Here is a 20,112-nt window from a genome sequence, read left to right on the forward strand (position 1 = left end):
CATCCTTGTCTTTGCTTCAAGTCCCCCAAAGGAGACCTGTGATAAAGATCTGAGCACAAGGAGTTTGTTCAGGTGGTTCTAGGAAGTTTTGGCCTTGAGTGTGAAATACGTAGAAAGGGAAAGGAAGGAAGTCAATACCAGGGTTTAACGAGCACGTTACTGTTGTAGATGATCGGGACACCACCACTGTGATCTCTGGGTGATGGTTGAAAACATGTTTAGAGCTGTCCTAAGTGACAGGAGAGCCAGGACAGATAGGCATTTTTCAGTTGTCCTGTGTTAGGTTGTTCAGAGGATGAACTTCCTGGTGCTTCCCCTCTGCGCTTGCACAGGCAGAGTACATGCTTCCAGCCGGAGGAAGCTGACAGAGTCAGGCACAAGACAATTTAGTGTGAGGACATGAATGAGAACATCATTTCTTTTATGGCCCCTGCTTGTGCTCCTCAGACCCATTTGTGTGTCACATTCTGTTCCTTACGTCTTATCTTTGCTTTAGCAAGATCATGGCCCATCAGGATTTGACATACACACTTACAAAAACTATTTATTTTGAAATAGTAATTATAAAATCACATGCACTTTTAAGAAATAACACAGAGATCCCATATTTCACTCATTTTTCCCCAACTGCCGTTAGCTTAGATTGTATTGTTAATAATCATTTTTTCCCTTTTATACCACAGATTCCAGATTTACCTCAACCAGCATCAATACATCTGATCATCTTGGTTGCTTGCTCAACAAAGTAATCAAGATATGTCACCTTAAAGTATATGAACATCTGGGGTCCTTCAGACCATGATTTCTCCACTTGCCCACTGAAGGTCATCACCAAGGATGGATGTTCTGAGTGGTGCCCCCGTCAGTCTCCTGAACTCAAGATACACACATCTGTGTCCTTGCTTACCACAATCCCATCTCCTGACGTTAAGGGTTAGTTGCTTCCAGTAGTATAGTATTTTATCTCCTGGCCACCTACAGGTCTACTGGCAAGAGAAACCTCATATAACTAAGTAGTTGTCATAGCTCTATGTTTATCAAAACTCAAGTCTCTTCTAGGAGGAATGTCCCCCACCCAGCCTTCCTCTAAGACAGAACCTGATTGCATAGACTCCAATGTTAGAGGGACTGGAAGTATAGATTATGCGCTGGGTCACTGAGAAAGATTGTGAGATAGGCCACCCTTCACCACCACCCTTTGGTTCTTTGACCCATGTGTTTCTGCTCCAGAGACACAGGATCACTGATGCACAGGACTCTGATTCCATAGGTGTCTTTTCCAAGCTGGCTGTCTCATCTTAGCTATACCTTAATGAAGCCCTTCCAACCTTCCAATATGCTGTTGGGAAAGAAGTTTCTGGGTGATAAAGTATGTGCTAGAACCAGGCCATCCTGTTGTCATGAGTGGTCTGGGGTTCTCAGAAGCATCCACTTGAATGTCCCATGCCAGATCTCGACATCTCAGTCCTCTGTAGCACGGGCGACTTACTGCGGCTAGGAGTTCAGCCTTGTTGTAACACCTCACTCTAGCAATAAAGTCCTTGTCTTCATTTTTAACATGTTCTACTCTTTGGCTGTAGGAAGAGGAAGTGAAGTGCTTTCAAGCTTACCAAGGAGGACTTCTGTCATGCACAGCATGCACTGAGTTAAAAGACTGGCCCGAGCCTGTTTTTTTGTTTTGTTTTTTGTTGGTTTAAGAGCTCTGGCTTGCAGTTACTGTTGGCTTAAAATCTGATAGGCCTTAGGATACTGTGAAGGCAAATGCGGCTCCTTCTACCAGACCTCATCCCAGTTCATTAGAGCTGAGTCTTAGAACTTTGTTGCTCCAGTAAATTATAGGTTAACACCAGGCAGCCTCCCATTGGCAATGGCAACCTTGTTAACATTTTTTGAGAGATCTCATAACCCCATCCTAAAAATCTGATTTCTAAGGCCACATGTGGTACCAGTGGTCTTTGGGTCTTACCAAAAAAGACCCTGATACATAAATTTGAGTGCAAGTAATTTATTTTGGCAATGATTCCAAGCAGCACTGTAATGAAGTGAGTCGTTTGGGTAGGGAAAGGAAGGGATCAAGTACAGATAAGCTAGTGACTGTGCTCCTTCCACGGGTGACTGATTCACACACTTTCCTGGTACCCAACGAGCTGGTGTATCTGAAGAACGAGAAACAGGATCATCCTTAGTTGAGAATTGCTCCCATCAGTGTCATCATCTTGGCAACTTGCACATGTGCCCAGAAAACGTCCTTGGGCAAGGAGAGTCCTCATTCATCACAGGAAGAACCGCAGTTTCTACAGTAAGAAATAATTGATATGTATAGAAAAGTTATGAGTACAGGGGTGCCTGGGTGGCTCAGTTGGTTAGGCGTCTGATCTTGGTTCCGGCTCATGTTGTGATCTCAGGGTCGTGACATTGAGCTTTTCGTTGGGCTCTGAACTCAGCGCGGAGTCTACTTGAGTTTCTCTCTACCTCTCCCCCTCCCACTCATGCTCACTCTCCCTCAAATAAATAAGTAAATATAAGAAAAATGGGAAAAGAGTACATATGGACATGAGGTCCTTAGTATCTATTATACCACTCTTTAAACAAATTAATACATAATTTCCTGGATGAGAAGTTATTTATTTTAAATATAACAAAAAGAAGAAAGTTACATGCTTTACTTTACTCTTTACGCACTCAAGTGTATTAACCATCACTATACTTATGAGGTGAGCTAAAATTTCTAGCATCACAAAAGAAAGCAGTAATCCTAGGATCACTGAGAATACATGGCTGAATAGAGATTTTCACCAAAATGTGTCTGATTTGTATGCACCCATTCACCAAATAGTCCTAGGTGGGAGCAAGGTCAGACCATTTTCATTATGTGATATTAAATTGCATAACTAATTATTATTCTCTTGTTTGATAACGCCAAACACCATATAAAACTAAGGAAAAATAATTATTTTCCATCCGGTTTTATAAATGGGAAATCTCAACTTAGTCTCAGTCATTTAGTCTCAGCTAGTGACTAATAATACAGCAAAGACTCAGAGTTCTGTGCAAGAAGAAACAGGTTTACCCTGGATTAAGTGACTTCAGAAACTATCAAATGTGTGTATTTACTACAAGCTCTCAGAGCGAGTATTAAGGTATACAGAATATCCTTAGTGAAACAATCTTGCTGTACATGGTTTCTAATTTTGGAAGCAAAACATCACCATTATCATCAGTTCCCACCACCACCATCACCAGCACTGCCATCACCACCACCACCACCATCTCCGCTGCCATTGTCACTGCTGCCATCACCATCACCACCTCCACTGCCATCACCAGCATGACCACCATCACCAGTACTGTTTTGGAAGAGTGCGCCTGTTGTGAGAATGATGAAGATGCCGCATCTTAGCACTCAGGCTTTGGGCTCTTCCTACCTGGATTTCTTATCTCTGTATTTCACCTTTTCAAACATGGCGGCATTTCTGTTTCCAGCTCTACTGGAAAAATATACACGTTTATAGTTTGGACTGGTGATTCGTTTCATTGAGTTCCCTTTGTTTTTTTATTTGCTGAAGTACATCTAAATAACAGCAATAAGGGTATTCATTCTCATAGCACATTCAGTGCTTACTGTAAGCGTGATGCTCTGTTCTCATCATGTGGGATACAGTGGTGAAACCAAAGTTCCTGACTTTAGTGACTTATAATTTAGTGACTTTATAATTGCTCGGGAGACTTAGCAAACATTCAGGAAAAATTGATTATAACATCATATCATATTCTGACGAGAAAACATGATGCGGAAGTTAAAGGGATATAATGAAAACTTTTATGTTAGATAGGTGGGCCATCCTGATAGGGTGACATTTGAGCAGAGACAGGAACAAAATGTGGCAGAAATTCATGTCAATGACTGAGGGAAGCAGGGTCCTGGCAGGAGGACATAGTAGAGCAGAGGCCCTGAGACAGGACAGTGTGTTGTGTCTTTGTGAGAGAGTTTGATGCTTCGGATGGTTAGAGCAGAGAGTAAGGACGGAAGTGAAGAATGTCTGAAGAGAAGCTCAGGGCCAGACAAGAGGGGCATTTGTAGCCCATGGTGAAGAGTTATGTATATTCTGAGTGAGTTGGGAAGCTGGTAAGAATTTCAAGCAAGGGAATCTTACGATCTGTCTCATACCTTAAAAGAGCACAGGGCTACTATATGGAGAATCAAATGCAGATAAAACGTAGAAAGGCAAAAGGTGATGGAGCTTGGATTGTGTAATACCATGGGAGGTGGTGATAAATTGTCAGTGGTGATAAATTGTCAGATCATGGACAGATTTTGAGATTATGGCTGGTGGGATGCATTTGTCCTGGGTTCCTGACATGTACATGGTCATATTAACCGAGGACCTGCTCTGGCCCTGCTTTATCTGACAGAATTTAACCAGTGTCTCGATATTCCTTATACTTCTAATGACACCATGTGGCATATCCAAAGGAATAAGTATGATGAGATAAAAGAGCTGTCTGGAAACCACATAGAGACTTTCTCAAAATTGAGAACGCTGTGACTGGAGAGAGAGGATGGAGTTGCCCTGGCCCGGGACAACCTCAGACTGCCCACCCCACGTGCCTTTCAGTGCTTGTTAGTGATTCTCTTGTCCTGCTTGCTGGCAGTGGAATTTAATGGCCTGTGAGCAAGTGTATCTGCTTTACCTTGACGTTCAAGACTTGATAGAGAGAGGGGTGCAACCACACAGGCATGGAGGTAGGGCTGTGCTGGGGAGGAGCTGCTGCACTTCCAGATGGCGGTTAGCTCCCCCATCTGTACTTCCCAGCGTGGACGCAGCTGCTCTCACTGACACATCACACGCTTCCGGAAATCTCTCCCTGATACCGAGCTTTCCAGTGTTCAGGATCAGAGAATCCTGGAATTTAAGTGCCAGGGAGTGTCTTAGAGATGATTTTATCTGATAGAGAAGAAAACTTAAGGTGTAAATGTCAAAGATAATTCGCTGTCAACACACAGTCGAATAGAGGCAGAGCTGGGACCAGCTTACACCTTCAGTGGCTTTTCCTTTAAGAGTCTGTCTGATTATGTCAAGATTTAATCCTGCAGTAGTTGTAACTGGAGTACCTTTTGGACTGAATTCCATCTTGAACACCAGGATGTGTAATTATTCACGTGAGTTTGTTATTCTTAGCTTTGACAAAAACAGTTCCGTTCATCTATTTTGGACACTTATCTGAAAATTAGTCCCAGATGTTTCCCTTTGTCTCATTTTATTGTAAGAATAGTTTAAAATAAGTCATCATGGAGTCCAGACCAAGATGGCGACAAGGAGGCTCCTGAGTTTTTGTCCTCCCACAGATGCACCGAATATATAGCTCCACACAGAGCATTTCCCTCTGAGAGAAATCCTGAAACTAGCGGAACAGCATAGGAGCATCGAAACATAAACAGTAAATACTATAGATCTCGAGGGAGAAATGAACAGCAAGATATTAATCATAAGGGATTTCAATACTCCACACTCAAAATGGATAGATTATCAAGACGAAACCAGTAAGGACAAAATGAACTTAATTAGACCAGTTGGACCTAACAGACACATAGAGAACTTTTCCATCCAACGGCAACAGAACACACATTCGTCTCAAGCACATGTGGAACATTCTTCAGGGTAGGTCATGTGTTAGGCCAAAAAACAAGTCTTAATAATGTTTAAAAAAACTGAAATTATGGTAATTATCTTTTCTAACCACAGTGGTTTGAAGCTGAAAATCCATTACAAGAGAAAAACCGGAAAATCCACACACATACGGAGATTACTCAGCACGCCAGTGAGCAACCGGTGGGTCCAAGATGACAGCAAAAGGGAAATAAAGAAATATCTCGAAACAGAGGAAAATGGAAATACAAAATACCAAAACATATGGGATGCAGCAAAAGCAGTTCTCAGAAGTTTATGGTGATGAATGCTTACCTTAAGAAAAAGTATCCGGGATAAATGTAAATTTACATTTCAAGGAACTAGAAAAAGAAGGACAAATTAAGGAAGGAAATAACTCACATCATGGGATTCAATATGAAATAGAGACTAGAAAGATAATAGAAAAGATCAGTGAAACAAAGAAACAAAATTGACAAATCTTTAGACAAAGGGAATACTCAAATCAGAAATGAAAAGACATTATAACTGATACCTAGAAATACTAAGGATCATAAGAGACTGCTATGAACAATTATGCCAATACATCAAATTACCTAAAAGGAATGGACAAGTACCTAAAAACCTACAACCTATCAAGACTGAATCATGAAGAAATAGAAAACTTGAATGGATCAATAATGAATAAGGAGACTAAAGTGTAATCATAAATGGGTGTAGAAGGAATGCACCTCAACATAACACAGGTTTCCTCCAGTATCCAAAAGTAGAGCATTCCTGGGAGACATTTCATAGGCTGAAGTGATTGTAAAGCAAAGAAGCAATTATTATTTCATAAAAGCAACAACCCTCTTTGGATTTCTTTTGGTTAGCAAAAATAGATATTGATGTAGATCTTTCTTAAAAGCAAAATGGCATAAAGGGAACTTTTGGGTAGCAGGGGAAACCTGTATAGGCCATATATGACAAACCCACAACTAAAATCTTACACAACAGCGAAAGCAGAAAGCTTTCCAAGATCAGGAACAAAAAAACAAGGATGCCCGCTGTCATTATTTTTATTCAACATAGTACTAGAAACCCTAGCCAGAGCAATTAAAGCAAGAAGAGCGATAAAAGGCATCCAAATAAGAAAGGAAGTAAAATTGCCTCTGTTTACAGATGACATGATATTGTACTGAAAAGCCACAAAGACCACCAAAAATCTGTTAGAACTAATACATTCAGTGAAGTTGTAGGATACAAATCAATATAAAAAAATCAGTTGCATTTTTATACACTAATGAACTATCAAAAATTTTTTAAAGATCTTATTTATTTGTCAGAGAGAGAGAGAGCATGAATGGGGGAAGGGCAGAGAGAGAGAGGGAGAAGCAGACTCCCCACTGAGCAAGAAGGCCAATGCGGGACTCGATCCCAGGACCCAGGGATCATGACCCAAGCCAAGGGCCGATGCCTAACCAACTGAGCCACCCAGGTGTCCCCAGAATTTTTTTTCAAGTCCCATTTACAGTAGCATCAAAAACAGTAAAATACTTAGGAATAAGTGTAGCCAAGGAGTGAGAAGATCTGCACACTGAAAACTATAAAACATCAATGAAAGAAATTTAAAAAGATACTAATACATGGAAAGATACTTGGTGTTCATAGATTGGAGTAAATGGAAGAATAAATATTGCAAAATGCCCATACTACCCAACCAATCTACAAATTGCATACAATCCTTATCAAAATTCCAATAGCATTTCTCACAGAAATGGGAAAAAAATCCTAACATTCTTATGAAACCTCAAAAGATTGTGAATAGCAAAGCAATCGTAAGAAGAGCAAAGCTGGAAGCATCAGGCTTCTTGACATCACACTACATCTTGAAGGTATAATAATCAACATGGTATGGTACTGACATTAGAACAAACACACAGATCAATGGAATAGAACAGGGAGCCCAGAAATAAACCCACTACATACGTGGTCAATTAATTTTCAACGAAGGAGCCAAGAGTACGTAATGGGAAAAGGATAGTCTCGTAAGTAAATAACGTTGGGAAAACTGGATATCCACTTGTAAGGGGATGAACCTACACCCCTGTATTATAACATACATGAAGATTGACTCAAAATGGATTAAAGACTTGGACACAGCACTTGAAACCATTAAAGTTCTAGAAGAAAACATAAGGAAAATCTCCTTGATATAGGTCTTGCCAATGACTTTTTGGATTCGACACCAAAAACAAAGCAAAAACCCCTAAAAATAAACAAATAGGACTGCACCAAACTAGAAGGCTTCTGCACAGCAAAGGAAACTATCACCAAAATGAAAAGGCAACCTATAGAAAGGGAGAGAATGTTTGCAAACCACAAATCTGACAGTCAATATTCAGATATAAAATGAACTCATATGACACAATAGCAAAGAAACTAATTACCGCCCCCCCCAGTCCCCGAAATGGGCAAAGGACATTTTTTGGAAGAAACCTAGAAATGGCCAACAGGTACATGAAAAGGTGTTCAGCATCACTAATCGTCAGGGAAATTCAAATCAAAACCAGAGCGAGATATCACCTCATACTTGTTGAGATGTCTGTTATCATAAAAAGAGGTAAATGCTGGTGAGGATATGTAGAAAAGTGAATCCTTATATCCTGTTGGTGGGAATGCAAACTGGTGCAGCCATTGTGGAAAACAGTATGGAGGCTCCTCAAGAAATTAACAATAGAACCATTGTATGTTAAAGCAATCCCACTTCTAGATATATATCCAAAGGAAATAAAATCACCATTGCAAGGACTTATCCATAGTCCTATGTTCATTGCATCATTACTCACAATAGTCAATGTATGGAAACAACCTAATTGTCGGTCAGTGGATGAGGGGATAAAGAAAATGTGATACACACACATGTACACACACACACTAGAATATTTTTCAGCTTTAAAAAAGAAGGAAATCCTGCCATTTGCAACAACATGGTTGAAGCTGAGTGGCATTACACCAAGTGCAATAAAGCCAGACAGAGAAAGACAAACACTCCATGATACCATTTTTATGAGGAATCTAAAAAAAAAGTCAAACTCATAGAAACAGATTAGCATGGTGGTTGCCAGGGCTGGGGGCTGAGGGACATAGGGTTGGCAAAAGGGTACAGACTCCTGGTAGTTGCAAGATGAGTAAGGTCTGATCACCTAATGTATACCATGATGACTGTGGTTGATACCGCTGTTTTGCATAATTTAAACTTGCTAATAGAGTACAACTGAAGTGTTTTCCCCTCACCCCCGCCCCCATCAGTAGGTAGATATGTAGGATCATGGATGTGCTGTTGGTTCTTGCAAATGGCAAGATTTCGTTCCTCCTCATGGCTGAGTTATAATATTCCATTGTGTGTGTGTGTGTGTGTGTGTGTGTGTGTGTGTGTGTATACACATACCACATCTTTACCCATTCAACTGTCGATGGACATCTGGGCTCTTTCCATAGTTTGCTGTTGTGGACATTATCAACATTGTGGTGCATATATCCCTTTGAATTAAGTGTTTTTATATTTTGGGGGTAAATACCTAGTAATGTGATTCCTGGATTGTGGGGTAGTTCTATTTTTTACTTTTTTGAGGATCCTCCATACAATTTTCCACAGTGGCTTCACCAGTTTGCATTCCCAACAGTGCACACACATTCCTTTTTCTCCACATCATTGCCAACACTTGTGGTTTCTTGTCTTTTTGATACAGACATTCTGACAGGTGTGAGGTGATATCTCATTGTAGTTTTGATTTGCATTTCCCTGATGGGAGTGATGTTGAGTATCTTTTCTTCAGAACTTTTAAGAAGAAAAGCATTAACTTTAGCAAAGTTTGCCCTTTTGTATCTCATAAATATGGACAGTCTAGGAGCTGGATGCCAAGTAGTGATGAAGGCGTATAAAGCACACTGAGGCACTTTTAGAAACTCAAAGATAAACGGACCCAGAGTACAATTCCATTTCTAGCTGCTCGACAAGCTGCCATCCTGCTGAGGAGAATCTGGCATATTATCATAAGCAAAAGCCAGGTGTGCGGGAATGTGAGGTCTCCCCGCCAAGCAAGCGGGCCAGCGTGGGCTGCACAGATGGGATCCCCGCCGCTGAGCATGACCGTTGGCACACTTGATGCACATTGTCTCCGATATACATTTGACTCTGCTCATTTGTGTGGTATCTCAGGATACACTTACTTGCCAATCACACACACAATAGCAAATAGTTTTCCCAGTAGCAATTTATAAAAATAATTCAGATGAGAGACTACTTTCAGAATTGTTAATGAAGTCAGATACAGAGAATGTCAGCCTTTCTTTTCCCCAAACTCACATTCTTTTTACAGTGCCAGAAAGCTTTTCCCAAAACGTCTTGTGCCTAAATAAATACTGCAAAATGGAGGTAACTGTATAAAATAAACTCTAAGGATTAGCATAATGTGGTATTGGTTTTTAGACTCCATTTTTTCCTGATATTTTCTGTATGACGTGTAACTTTATAAAGTGAACTCCAGTCAACATGTATTGAGCCAAAATAGCATTGCAGAAATGTGATTCTTTTTGTTTTGTTTTTCATGGGTTTTTCAGCTTTGTTTCCTTTCTCATATTACTTCCTAATTCTAGGACCTCATTAAACTAAACTCCCTACGTGGTAGCTCAGTGTTCAGAATTTCTTACCTCCTTTCCCAGTTTTCTGCTGCTTACACTTCAGTGCAGATGTTGAAACAGACTGATAAGTAAAACACAGCAGCAAAATAATAATAAAATTATAGCTGACGGGGAGGAGGATTGCTGGGGGAGGAAGGGGGATTATCATGGGATGGGCTATTGGTTAAAGACACATTAAGTTGGGGCTCTGAAGGTTGTGTTGTCGGAGGAGCTGGGAAGATGGAGTTACCTCACACAGATGTGGAAAGATGGTGTGGAGTGAAGATGTGGGCCACCTGCCGGAGCTCAGCTGTGGGGGTTTGAGGTATCTGTCAGACGTCCAAGGGGTGGACGAGCCGGCAGCTGCGTTTGCGAGTGTGCGGATCGGAGGTGAGGTCCACAGTGGAAATCAAATCTTGAGTGCTTCTGCGGTAGATCTCATTTGTAGCTGTCAGGGTGGATGTGTTCAGCAAGCATGGGAAGAAAAGAGCAAAACCCCAGGAGGACGCCAACATTTAACGACGGGAGAGACGAGAACTCGGTGCAGAGGATCTGATGGGCGGCCAGTGAAGGACACGGGGGAGATGAGTGTCGGTGGAGGGAGGGTCTCTTCTGAAGGCTTCTATTCGTCCAGCGGGGCAGTAGCATCAGCCTTTTACACAGTGATATATGTATCTTATATTTTACAAAAATGCAAAACAATATATTGTTCCGGGAGTGAACAGGGAGACATTATCAGCTGAGAATGAGAATTCGAAGAATGTGCTAGAGATTTGAGAAGAGAGAACAGCCTGTAGACATTGTCTAGGGCAGTTAACAATTGTTGAATCGTGGGGATGTGGTGAGACCGCCTGCTCAAGGTTCGTGGGGATGGATTCAGCATCGCTCCCCTTGGCCATGTCCGGCTGTGCAGGTGCAGACAGAGTAGGCTAAGGATTGAATTGAACCAGAAGAAGTTTTCACCAAGAGAACAGTATGATTTTAAAAAAGAAAAAAAGTATACCCTTGGGGGTTGGTGTGACCACGTGATTTGCTGTAGCCGAAGAGCGAAGAGTCGTTCTCTGACTTCTGGGCTGAAGCATTTATAAACGAATAAACATAATTCCCTGTGCTTTTTCCTTGATGCTGCAGAAGCTGGCGTGTCATGTTGAAAAGGACTTGGTCCACGTTGGAGTGGCCTCGACTGCTGAGCTACTGCATGGGGAAAGCTTCCCGGGAGAACTCACTCTGATGGAGAATTTCATGACAAAAGGAATGAACCTTTTGTTTCCAGCCACTGAGCTTTTGGTGATCTCGTTATCAGTGTAATCCAGTGGGTCCTACCTAATAACAGGGCATCCCTGTGGGAGCAAATGGCTGAGGTCCGATGAAGGACGAGATCAGAAGGACTGAGATGTAGACACAGCATCTGTGTGAAGATTTAAATCACTAAGACTCATGAGGGAAGTAGTAATGGAGGAAGTGAGGTTGAGTCAGGAGATAATGTGACCAGAGAATGGGGTAGGAGAGGAGCTGAAGGCATGTGGATGGCTGTGGAAAGCAGGGATGATGAGGATGCAGGACCCCAGAGCATGGAGGATGGGGGACTGAGGAAGGCTCTGGAAGGAGCAGTAAAAAGCAAACGGAGGCAATCACTAAACAGCATGAACTATAAAGGACGTGGCCATTAAAAAATTGGGTGACTTTCAAAGGGAATGCCTCTGAAGCACAGAGTTTTTATCAGGATTTCAGGGTCTGTAGCAAATGGAATCTTTAAAAGTGGGTCATTCTCTTGGATGTCAGACTCTGAAGCAGCATCAGAATATCCTCCCAAAGTAAGCAGTTTTCCATGTTGTAGTCTCCAAACAATAAAAGACTATTTGGACTGAAATTATAATGTGTTCATACAATTTACAAACCTTGACCTCCGCTAATGTTGCTTGGAGGTTGTTTGGTTTTTTAAGATTAATTCACAGTTGTGCTATTTGTCTTTTTTAGAAGTATGTCAGTTTCTTATGTTATTTGGAAAGAAAAGCAATCTCCGTGCCTTCCACTCAGTTTTACTGTAAGTTAAAACAGCTAAAAAATGAAATCTCCTTTAAAAAAAATAGTCTGCCTGATTCCATTTACATGAATTTATATTCATTACATTTTTTTTTATTTAAAAAACTTGGAGTCATGTATCTGACAGTGTGAATCTTTTGTTGCTATTACATAATTATCAATAGTGCTTTTTTTTTTCCCTTAAGATTTTATTTACTTGAGGGGCACCTGGGTGGCTCAGTCAGTTAAGCATCTTCCTTTGGCTCAGGTCATGACCCCAGGGACCTGGGATCGAGTTCCACGTTGGGCTCCCTGCTCAGTGGGGAGCCTGCTTCGTCCTCTCCTTCTGCTGCTCCCCCTGCTTGTCCTCTCTCTCTGTGTCAAATAAAGAAATAAAATCTTTTAAAAAATAAAAAAATTATAAAAATGTTTTATTTATTTGAGAGAAATAGTAAACAAGAGCAGGACAGCTGAAGGCAGATGCTTAACCGACTGAGCCACCCAGGCACCTCGCAATGGAGCTTTTTAAAAAAAATCCCTAAAACACTACTATCCTTTTGCTTTGAGTATAGATAAGGAACTGCCAAAAGTTACCTTTGGAAAAATAATGTACGTTTTCCTTCATCATCAATGACCATGACATGTGATTGAAATAATTGAAAAATTCATTGCAGGTTCTCCTTAAAACACAGTTGAAGTTATTTGAGGTATTAAGGTTTTTTACAAATAGACTCAGTATGATAACAATTCCATTTTTATTTTAAGAAATGTTCATTATTTTCTATAGTCCTACACCTGTTTATTTTGCCTTTGTTGTTAATATTAGCATAAATGGAGGCATACTAGCTGAAGCTTGATCTTCATTCTTTCAGAAATACATACAAAGTACATAATTATACTATACTACTTTACCTAAAACATCTAGAACTCATCTATTTCCTTCATGATGTGAATTATTAAATCTATACAGATTGCTTTTATCCTTTCCTTTAGAATTCAGTTTCTCAATCACTGTTTTCCCAGAATAATCTTGGTTACAACTGTAGCTGTGAACCTGGTGCCCTCTGTGCCATCCCAGGGAAACGGAAGCCGTGGGCCCCTCACCCCAGAGCACCAACCCTCGATCCATTGTTCATAGTGTGCTCTGTAACATGCGTCCATGTTTTTAAACTAAGTGGTTACGTTTGCCTCGTCAGAATGAGAGTACAATGTTTCATCATGATTCCACTACCCCAAATATTTGCCAGGTTTTGCCTGGTCCTCCCTCTGTAATGATAAAAAGGAAGCTCATTTGTTATAAGTAATTTCTGAGTGTTTTCTCTGTGCCATGACTCTTCTTAATGTTTTATACTTCACCCTCACAATAATTTTTTGAGATTCATTATCCATTTTCACTGAAACTGGGAGAGTGTAAGGAGTACACTCCAGCTTTTCTTCCTACAGTTAGGATGCAGCGCTGCTGGGACTGAAACACAGAGTCCACCTCTTAACCACTCAGTACTTGTGCAAAAGTGTGGTCTTCAGACCACATGATGTGCATTTTCTCTAAATACAGATGCCTGGGCCCCAGTCCGGATCTGATGAATCAGATTCTAGTGGGCAAGGATGAGTTCGGGATAGAAATCTGAGTTTTCACAAAGTCCCTCAAGGAATTCTTCTGCACTTGAAATTTGAGTGATCGCATAGCACTGCATAATTCCCCCGATGGTGGGTGGTCCGGTCTGACGTCTGTCTCCGTCCTGTCTCACTTCTAGGAACTGTTCTTACCTGATGAAAGAGAAATGGAAAGCTCTGACATTAAAGGGATGTGCGTCCCGTGCTGTGTGTCTTCTGCAAACGGACTTTGGCACAGTCCCCTTGCCTCAGGAGTTCCAGCAACGGGGCCACCGTGAGACCCTGATAGGCTCAGCTCTTTGGGTTAGAGCGGAGCTCTTCTGTGTTCACTCAGATAGTTCTGATGACAAAGTGAATTTTGGCTCATCTAAGTCGATGCCTGTCTCCATGCTCTGCCCATATTTGGGTAAGTTTTGCCACCTGCTGTTGGTAACAGAGGGTGCTGAGCACCTGTTAGTTTGCTGGACTCAGACTTCTCCTCCTGTCATTTCAAGAGAACCCAGTTTTCCAGGCATCTCTAGTGACCTGGACCCCAAAGATCTGTGTCCTTTGGTGTGTCAGGCGTCATCTGTTAAAACAGCACAGCACAACTCTCGTGTATTATTAAGGGGCAGATACCAACAACACAAAACTTCAGTCTTAGTGCAACAGGAGAGTCAGAGAAACAATGTGTTTCTGGATCCAGGATCAGGATACTATGAAGAGTTTTAATCTACTCATTTATTATACGTGTAGACAGAGCTTCTCGGATGCTTCACACAGGACAAAATTGTACATTCTGACGACCTGCTTAAATTATAGTACTTTACTGGGAAAATTCCATAATTGTATCTATGTATATTACATCTTTTTCCTAAAATCACCTAAAATTATGGTGTTCCCATTAAAAAGACTTCTGGTAGGAAAAACAAGTATCCCCCCCCGGATTTGGTTTAAAAATATACATAATCTAAACTGAGATCGTTTAAAAGTGAAATTTAAAGGGGTCATTTTGGTTTTAAACTTTACAAAACGAACGGTTTTCACTGTTCACATTTTCTTTTTCTTAATCATCATACTATTTGTATGACTTTGGTCAAGATTTTTTACAATTTTATTTAAATGCAATTAATTACACATCTTTAGAACGTACAATTGGATTTGTGTCCACATACATGTTTACGAATGAAACAATGGTGACGGTCAAGATGATGAACATGTCACCACGAGACCCTCTGTTGCACTCCGCAAGCTCCTGGCCCTGTCCCCAGTCAACCACTGATGTGCTTTCTGTCACTGTGAGTTTGTTTGCATTTCCTAGGATTTTATATAATCAGAATCATGTAATACATAGTCTTTTTTTTTGTTTGGCTTCTTTTACTTAGCTTAGTCAGTTTGAGATATATCATGTGGTTGTGTGGATCCTTTGTTCATTTTATTTTATTTTATTTTATTTTATTTTATTTTATTTTATTTTATCTTATTTGCAATTTATTACATAGACATACCACAATTCTTTTATTCAATCACTTGCTAACGGGCATTTGGGTTGTTACTAGTTTTAGCTATTACGAATAAAGTCGCTATGACCTTTCCTGTACAATTCTTTGTATGAAATTGTACTTTTATTTCTCAAGGGTAAATCGCTATAACTGTACAGGGTGAATTATATGGAAGCGTCAGGAACTTTTAAGAAACTGACAGACTGCTTTTCAGAGTGTTTCTAGCATTTTACAATTGCACAGTAGCGTTAAAGAATTCCAGTTGTTCCTTGTCTGCAACACTTGGTACAGTCAGTTTTGTTAATTTTAGACATTTTTATAGGGAGTAGTGGTATTCCTATAGGTATGTCATTGAGGTTTTAATTTTTATGAGTTTGCAGCTAATAATGTTCAGCATCTTTTCATGTGTATATTTACCATCATATATCTTATTTGTTAAAGTGCCAGCTCAAATCATTTGCCTATTTATGAGAAGTTAGTTGTTTACCTTCTTCATTTTGTGAGTCTTTGTATATTGCAGGTGCAAGTTCTTTATTAAATATATAATCTGAAAATAATTTGTGGTTTTATTTTTCATCCGCTCGTCTTTTGAAGAACAGAAATTCTTGACTTTGGTGCATTCTAATTGCTCAATTATTTCTTTTTATGCTCCACGCATTTAGTGCTGTGAGTAGGAAATCTTTGCCTGACTCGAAGCTGGTGTCTCTCTCTGTGCGCTTCTTTCCTCTCCAGTCCTCTGCCCCATGCGCCCTAGCTCCATCTCCTCACGTCAGGAGGACTTCTGGGCTGGGTGTTGCTTGGCCCTGAGCCACAGCCTGGAAGCTCTCTGGAGGCGGCGAGCGGAGGCAGTTAGGAGGATCACTTCATTATTTTCCCCCTCCTTGGGATCTCTGTCCTGCTTCAACTGTTGTACATGATGTGATAATGGTTGTTTCTTGTCTTTGTCTAGTTGTTCATCTGTTCTGGGTGAAAGGGTGATTCCTATCCCAGTTAGTCAGCCTCGTCCCGACGTGAAGGACCCAGTGGTGTTAATCTGATGTTCACCAACTTCACTCTCCTCTCCTCATCTGCCACATGCTACATAGTCGTTTTGCTTTCCCGATGTTACTCCTGTGACGCGTGTTTCTTCCTCAGCATCATTAATATTGACTCCAGAGTTGTTAATGGAATTGATCAAATATATTACTAAATCTCCATAAATCGACTAAGTAATTTGTTTCTAATGATCACTCAGGATGAATTAATTGCATGCTTTTTGGGGGAGACAGCTCCATGGATTCTTGTGTTTCTGCATGTCATGTGAGCAGAACTACTTTTCTTCTTGATTATCTTTTCAAAGATGTTTGCATAGAGACTGTCCTTGGAAGACAGAGTTGATATTATCGTTTGAAGCAAAGGGCATGTTTGCTTACAGTCTTGGAAGGTAGAGATAACATCTCTCTCCAAAGCAAAGGGCAGGCTTATTGCCCATGATAAAACATTCAACTTATCCGACTTCAGATTTTCTCTCTTGTAATGAAAGCTACTCTACTCACCTGTAATCTGGCCCTTTCCGTGTAGCCCTTTGGGAATTAGGGCCCAAGGAACCAGCACAGAAAAATGTTAGTATTTTGACTACTGCTATTTCTGAGAGTAATAAAATTCTTTGTCTCTGACCAAGGAGTCTTATGTCTTCTGACAATGCTTATGACATTGTGGTAGACTAAATTCTTATTTAAAAGTAGGGCAAAATCTCAGACTTTATACAGTTTTGATGTATTCTTGGAAATAATTTACAAACATAGGTTGAATAGGATTATTACTTGGAACAGGTGTCTTCTATAGGTTTTAATCATTATTAACGTGTGACAGCTACTTAAAAAGGGTGTTTTAGACCACAGTGATGTACTATGACATATTATGCTAACATCTCTTGAAAATGAGTAAATGGAATGTAGGAAACATTTTGGCACACTATCCTGAATTCATTGTCAAATTTAACATCAACGCATAGAAAGAAATCCATTTAACTAGTAAGTACGTCTTGAGGAATTTTTTTACTGCTCACCATTCTGTCTAGGACATATCAAAATATAGGAAATGTCAGGAGGAATGAGCCTCTTGGACAAAGAGAAATGACTTTTCCTTTTCTTCTTTGGTTCTTTCCACTAGTCCCTTTTCCTGAGTAAGTGGTCAATGTGAACGGTAACAAAATGGCAGAACTCCCCATGTTTAGATATTCATGCTTGAGAAGTTGTAACTACTTTGATTAAGCAACCTGACTCCCAAGTAATTCACATTTATTTTGGGTGGTTTGTAACATATCAAGAAAAATGAAGTCAGTACAAAACACAGACACCCATCAATATGAAAGACAAACAAAAGTAACTTCCCCAAGAAAGTTTTGTGTTTCTTTGGGCACATTGTTTAACCTTTGTGTGACTCTGCAGCCTCATCTAGAAAAGGCAAAATAATGGCATTTACTTCAAAGGATTGTTGTAGGAATTAAATGAGTTTGTATGTGCAAAACCTTGTACATAGGAAGAGATATTATTCTATAATTCATCACTGACTCTAGTTGTAAAGGAATCAACGTATTACCCAATTGTTACACAATAAAATAAATAAGTGAAGGAAGAAAGGTACATACTTTTCCTATGGCAGCTGTAACAAAGTATCACTAATTGGGTGGCTTAGAACAACAGGAATTTATGGTCTCACAATTTGGGAGGCTAGAATATGAAATCAGGTTGGTAGGGCCGTACTCCCTCCAAAACTCACAGGTTATATCTTCCATATTCTGGCCCTCCCAGACATTCATTGGTTTGGGCAACATAATCCCAGTCTCTGCGTCCGCCTTCAGATGGTGTTCTCCCTGTGTCTCTTCATTACCCTCTCTCTGTATGTGTCCAAGTCTGTATCTGAATTTTTCCTTTTCATAAGGACACCATCGTATTGGTTTAGGGCCCACTCTAATGACCTCATTTAATATTTGATTACCTCATAAAGACGTTATTTCCAAATAAAGTCACATTCTGAGGCAGTGGGAGTTAGTACTTCAACACCTCTCTTTTGCAAGGAAGAATTCAATCCATAGCAAAAGCAATTATACTACCTATGTAATTAAGTAATATGGACATTTTATTTTTAAAAATGTATCGAAAAATATAAGAATATGTTCTAGAAAACTTACCATTACTTCGAATATTTAGGATAATTTGGACAATGTACAGAGAATACTTTGTTTATCAAAGTGATACCACCCATGTGGCAACAATGTAAATGCAATTTACAATTCAATTCACTTGGCCACATTCCTTTGACATTGTATGATTGGTGATCATGGGATGGGAGCACAGATGAAGAGATATAACAGTTTTTGTATTAAAGGTTAGTTTTTCTTACTAAACAGTATTATGTTATAGAAATTTAAAATAATTTGAATGAGATAAAATACAACTACACCGATCAGCTGGATTACTCAATAGATTTGTACGGAGCCAACCTCATTGTAGGTGATACCTGTTGAATTCAAAGACTTTGAAGTCTATGGATCTTCATATTAAATCCCACTAAGTGGTGGGGTTTCTTATACTTAGCATGGTCCTGATTAATTGGTGATAGTTAAGAAAAATTGCTTAGGTCTTCAGATCACATTAATTTGGTATAATAAGGCTACATTCACTCAGCTATGAAAACAAGACCTAAAGATACACATTAAACAATTACTTTTATTACTTTTGGATTCAGATTGTATCCTTATTTTTTACTTGCAGTTACAGGCATTAGGTAAGCTAATTGGAGTGCTGAAACATATAGTCATAAAAACATGCCCTCTGGAGGGAATAGAACTTCTCAGGCATTTCATTCTAGATTCTTCATTGTCAGTCTAGCATGAATTGGTCAAATATCAGATAGCAGATTATCAGTGCTCTTGATCAAGCATTCTGATAAAGAGAAACATAAGAAGGATTGAAGACTATACACTTTGCCTCAAAATCTAGGCCTTTGTGGATCAAACATTAAAATAATTCAGATGTTTTACTATACAGCCAATCAGAGAACCACATGTACGGATGGGTATTGCTTCTTCCCTACATTTTCTCAGAACAACTTTTCTCAGAACTCTGGGGATTGAATTCAGTCAGGAACAAAAGAACAGAAAATTTAAGAATACATGAAGGTGAAATATTAGAATTTCATGAGTAGAATATTCTGAGCCTTTTATATAATTTAAATTTAAAAGAAGGTTGATTTGCATTGGAAGATCTAAGGTATCACTTACCCTTAAATTATTTTTAACAAATTCAGATTGGTCTAGGGTGGGGCAAAGTCTCACTGTCCTAGGAACCATATTGTAAATCTCTTTTGTACCAACAGGATTCTAGAGCAATCCCAAATGTACAAGGTGTATTGCTTTATTTAAATAAAAGATAGTGTAAGATAGTCTGACAGTTCTACAAATATCTATGAATAAGAAGGATAAAGAAGCAAAACCAAGTGGAGTAAGGGCCCCGGGAAAATTGCTAAAATGTGGAATTTGCCTCTATTATGGTAGCTAAATCATCTAAGGCTTGAGGAACAAAGGGGCACGAGGGGCCTGAACTTAGTTTAACAATATTATAATATTCATTCATGTGTAATACTAAAGACAATTATAATTATAGCTATCATATTTGTTTTTGTTTTTTTAAAGATTTTATTTA

At 39.7% G+C, this 20,112-nt stretch overlaps 1 protein-coding gene across 3 annotated transcripts in view; it reads left to right on the forward strand.

Moving 5' to 3' along the window:
- The window catches only part of ZWINT (ZW10 interacting kinetochore protein), a 47,083-nt gene extending 32,132 nt beyond the window's left edge, over positions 1–14,951 (forward strand). For 2 of the 3 annotated variants that reach the window (XM_026504121.4, XM_048219239.2), the window contains exon 9: positions 684–3,518. The gene's annotated coding sequence lies outside the window, so the exon portion shown is untranslated. Of the gene's footprint in view, positions 1–683; positions 3,519–14,086 lie in introns of those variants that run through there. The other variant, XM_057308729.1, reaches the window with a different exon arrangement.
- The last annotated feature ends 5,161 nt before the right edge of the window (positions 14,952–20,112 follow it).

Source organism: Ursus arctos, unplaced genomic scaffold, assembly GCF_023065955.2.
Source record: "Ursus arctos isolate Adak ecotype North America unplaced genomic scaffold, UrsArc2.0 scaffold_7, whole genome shotgun sequence".
Taxonomy (NCBI): Eukaryota; Metazoa; Chordata; class Mammalia; order Carnivora; family Ursidae; genus Ursus; species Ursus arctos.